The sequence below is a fragment of the Quercus suber genome, unplaced genomic scaffold (assembly GCF_002906115.3).
Source record: "Quercus suber isolate HL8 unplaced genomic scaffold, Cork oak 2.0 scaffold_114, whole genome shotgun sequence".
NCBI classification, from domain to species: domain Eukaryota; kingdom Viridiplantae; phylum Streptophyta; class Magnoliopsida; order Fagales; family Fagaceae; genus Quercus; species Quercus suber.
Window position 1 is genome coordinate 724,124 of NW_027069579.1, and position 5,357 is coordinate 729,480.

A 5,357-nucleotide genomic window follows, 5' to 3' on the forward strand; every position below is an offset into this window, starting at 1 on the left:
GTTTATTGGGCTGTGTGCACGTACATGTATCTACACATTATGTGCAACTTGTTTTTCCTTTGTTTATTTATTTTTTATTTTTATGTGGCTATTCCTTTAAGTGTATTAACTCTCATCTTTTATTACATTCTTAATTATTTTTAACGTGTTTATTCCTTTCAAGACAAATTTGATTCTTGCCGGGCCTCACGTGCACAATATCTCTACCAAAGAAGAAATCACGTGCTAATAAAAATAAATAAATAAATAAATAAATTAGTTATTAAGGCGGTGTTTGAACAACAGTTTTCAGTATTTAAATATTATAATACTTATTTTCATAACACTTTTTAACTCATACGTATTTTCACTATATTTAAACAATGATACTAGAAATCTCTTACCAAACGGGTCCTAATTATTCAAGATAATGCTTCCAAGTTCCAACATATGTTGGAAGAGAAAAGCAAAAAGAAAAGAAGAAGAAGATTGCTTTAGACATTTTTGCTGCTTTAATACAAACGGGTTTTGGGTTGAGTCTATGTATTGTATTCAACATGACTACATGTAAGCATGGTGTCCCATCCAATATTTTGAATTACTGGACGGAAGCTTTGCTCTTACAAATCCTTCAAAATAAATTAAAATAATGCAAAGAATTCAACTAATGGTCATATGGTAATGGTATCATTTGTGGTATATTTGTGGTATTTATGTATATGGTTCAAACTTCACTTCTTCCTATTCAACTATTCACCTATAAAAAATTATGATAATTAACAGTCATAGCAATTTTTTTTTTCTTTTTTTGGGAAGAGATCATGCACAATCTTAGTCCAGCTATATTTCTGTTGAAATTTATTAGTTTTAAATTCAACCTGTCCATACTCCATACTAGGAAAAAAAAAGGGTTAATTTCCACGGTTCCGCCGGCGTCATAGTGACTTGAATATTCTTATAGACAATTATTAGGTTTTGTTTGTAGAAGTTAATTGATCTTGGGCTAAAAAAAAAATTGGACTTTGCTTGGTAATATATGATTCAAAGAACGATACCGTTTTCTTCTCTTTATTTTTTTTAGAAAAAAAAGAAAATAATAAAGAGTGTTAGTTCTTGAAAAAAAATTCACTGGTTTTCTTTCATGCCTTGTTATGTTCAAAAAAATTATTGAAGATGTAATCTTAATTTTAGTCTCAAGATGTATGCCAACACAGATTCACTTGTAGCCAACTTCGACGTTGAAAGTGTATAGCAGCCAGGAACTTGGGGGTAGAAGCTGCTTAATTAGTCTAATTTGAGCAATTATTATGTTTGTTATGACTGTAGACTTTGACGAAGCTTTAACCAACTATTTTTTTAATTAAAACTAAAAAGAGAAAGAAGAGACTAAAATAAAATTGTATGTAAAGTTCTTTATCTTTATATATAAAACTGAGAACTGGTATTTATACAATTTTAAAATTTCTTTTTCTCAAGACCTTTTAGTACACGCACAGAAAAGTTCTTGTTTCTGTGTAGATTCTATGGAAAATAGAAATAACTTTATATACAATTATTTACAAATAAGGTCTCCAACTCTCAAGACCTTTACTATACAGTTATGTAGTATGACCTAGTAATGTAAAGAAAATGGAAAGGATACATATACTAAATAGAGAAGACACCATCAATTGGCCTATAGGTTAGAATGCATTATTTGACCCTAAAAGAAAACCCTATCATCATTATGATCAACTGATTGAAACTTATCCTTTTTTTCTGGTAATTAAATGAATATTGTAATCATATTATAATACATTGTTTGACTAGAATGTTGGCCACTAACGAAAGTGTGTTTTTTTAGACGTAGAAAGTTAGAAATTTCCATTAAAGAGGTAATGAGGAATACACATTCGATCTTATTGGACCAGACTTTCACCGAAAGGAAGAGAATCAACTACAATCCAACCCTAGCACCACGTTGCGTACATGCAAGTTTTGCCATAACCATACGTGCACTGACCATAAGGAGGAGAAACTCCAACTGATCATCAACATATATAAGCAACTGATTTCCTCTCAACTGTGTAAGCTGAGGCTGCACCAAAATTCACAAGATCATGTTTGGGTGGATCAGTGTCTCTTGGGTCTGGTTGGTTCACATGCTCGCTCCAAGTCGCTTGTACGTGATTGGCAAGCAATTGACTCCCTCTAGATTTTATTTTTTGGTATATACATCAATAGGTGAAAGTCGGAATTTAAATTTTGAATATCAATCTTTATTGGAAACACAAAAAATTGTTAATTAATTAAATTATAAGGTTTTTGGTGACTCCCGTCATCTTTATATGCCACAATATATGTTAGTTAAATGGTACAACTCCTTAATTAACTAACTTAGCAAATCCTCAACCATTTTTTTTTTAATTTTTTTGTTAATTTTTAAAGAACATCCGAAAAATTAAGATTTTCAAAGAATGAGTCTCAGGATGGCTTTCGTAATATTATGACCATCCATGGTCCTCCATCGATCAACTTGGCTTCGACTCATTAAGTTGCAAAAGACCATAAAGTCACACATGGACTCAAATTTTATATCTAAGTTCCAAAAATAAATAAATTGTATATAATTATAAAGTTCTTTTCTGTTTTTGTCTTTATTTTGGTTTAATTTTTATAAACTACTTTTTTTTTTTTTTTTTTTTTAATTGGCACAGATTTTTCTTTAGTTTCTTTGTCGGTTGGAGTTGTGGACTAAGGAAATTGTTCTTTAGATTGCCATATTTAATGTTTATGTTATTGAACTTACTCCATATGCCAATTTGAATGGTGGACACGGGATATACCTGTTGGAAAGCAATGCTGATTTACCCCTTGTCTTCAACTTTTTGATTTCTTATATCTTCATAAATTTTAATGTGAACTAGTCAGTCAATCCCTTTATTTCAGTTAGTGCTCAGAGTGCGCTGGAATAACCATGTTGGACAATTGTGGTTAAACTTTTATAAAGTGCCCATTTATTTGAACTTTTAAAGGGCCCAAGCATTTTAATCTGAAAGAGTTTTCTTTTCTTTTCTTTTCTTTTTTTAATCTCAGCATTCTTATCCATTGCCTGTAACTTTTACTTGAATCATGCATACACATGTAACAAGATTAGGGCTATCCAATCCAAACCCAGACCCGATGAATCTATCCGACCCAGAGTCATTTGAACCGGAACCCACTTGATCCAAGAAGTGTGGCAATCAATGGTGGGTATGTGTCTTCAACATCCGACGTCGGCGAGTCAAATAGCAGGTTTCATTGGTTGAGACTTGAGTGGCCCGATTTGAGCAAAGACCTCGCTATTCTCCTCCTCATTTCCTCACTGTAACAAATCTAGTGAGATCTCCCTCATATCTTGTGGAGATCTCAACAGACCTAGCGAGATCTCTGCTAGATCTGGTGGATATCTCAATATTTACAAACTGTTTTGCACCAACGCACTTTAACACTTGTTTATATTTTTCTTATTGTCTTCCACCACAATAGGCCACTCAATTTTTTCATCCAACCTTATTGACCGACCAGCCCCTTTTGTATTGTGACAATTAAGCAGCCTTAGACATATTTGCAAATCCAATCTATCACAAAAGAACAAAACATATGGAATTGGGTTTTCACTTTGTTAGAGAGAAAATTCAAGATGGAGTAGTATAGACATTTCATGTTTCCAAACATCAAAGAGCTGATCTCTTTGCAGCCACTTGGACAACAACAATTTCACACCTTATTGTCCAAGATGCGCATTAAGAATATCTATGCTCATCTTTCGGGCCGGGGAGTATCAAAGAAATGATCAAGTCAGTTGCATTGAAGTGGAGCACTATAAAGACAGAAACAACAAGAATAGTATAGACGACAGGCAGTTTTGGTTTTTGTACATAATACAGAAACGTGTAGTTTACTTAATTAATTATATGTAACTACTTGAAACGTGTCAATAGTTGATAAGTTGAGTCGTTTAGTGTAGGCTACTGTTAGTCGATCGGTTAGTTAGTGTAGCTTCCTTCTTACTATGTTTTTCATGTAACACTTTCTAAAACGAGATTCCATTGGAATAAACAGGGCTATATTTATTGTTTTGATCAATGAGTATCAATCAGAGAAATACTTGTCTCACAAACTTTAATATTTCTAGCCAGATTGTTGCTATTTTTAGGGTTAAAGTAGTGATAGTCAGGTGATAATAATATTATTTATAGTGTCTCATGTCTATAGTTTAAAAATAACTTCTCCCCCTTTCTTACTACCTACTCATTTAATAATAAAAAATGTGAGACTTGTTATTTTTAAAATTTTTATTTTTGAATCGGCCAATGCCGGGACTTAAACCCAATATCTCAATCTCCACTTTATTTTTATAACGAGGACATACTATTTAAGGTGAATCTCATTTTCACGCCCAAAATATCCTTTACATCTACTTTTACTTTTAATGAAAAGAAATTTTTGTTTTCAAATACTTTTTTTTTTTGGTACAGTGTTTCCAAGTACTAATTAACACTAGCAAAGTAGTAATTTTCATTAATTTCTGTACTTTTTAAGTACCCTCAGCACCTTAAGTAGATCTGATTTTATATAACTTCCATATATATATATATATATATCTTCAAAACTCACTGAAAATATAGAACTGTAGATATAGCAATCAAATTGAAAATGTCATTTTATCAAAATGTTAGAGGCTTTCTCGATTCTCAGCATAGAAAATGGTTGTCCTAGAAATTTATATTGAACTAAACACAACCAATAGATAAGAAGTTGCATTGTTTTTGTGCTTGTTTTGTTTTGCAATGATTACTCTGTATAATATGCATAGCACTTTTGACTAACTCAAATCTATTTCCGAGAATAATGGATAAAATTCGAACGAATATGATATGACATGTCACCATGACCATCCTTAGTTGTTTCGTAGCACTTTTTTTTTTTCTTTTCTTTTCTTTTTTGGGATGAAGTTGTTTAGTAGCACGTGTATGTGTTGTAACGGAAAGGTTTAATATATATATTTATCTAGAAACTAATGTGACAATGTATGTATTTGATGGATTTCAACTATCTAATAAATGAATATTTAAAATTGATGATTGATAATATATTAATTTATAAATTTTATTTGATGGATTTCAACTATCTAATAAATGAATATTTAAAATTGATTATTGATAACATATTAATTTATAAGTTTTATGTATACGTAACTAGTATTACTCGTTTTGTAATATTTAACTTGTATTACTCGTGTTGCAATTTGACATGTGATCATAAGTCATGTGTTACAAACGATCCCAATTAAGTTCAACAGTTCGTAGATTGGTACCAATTGAGGAGAGGAATTATGACGTCTTAAGGAGGAT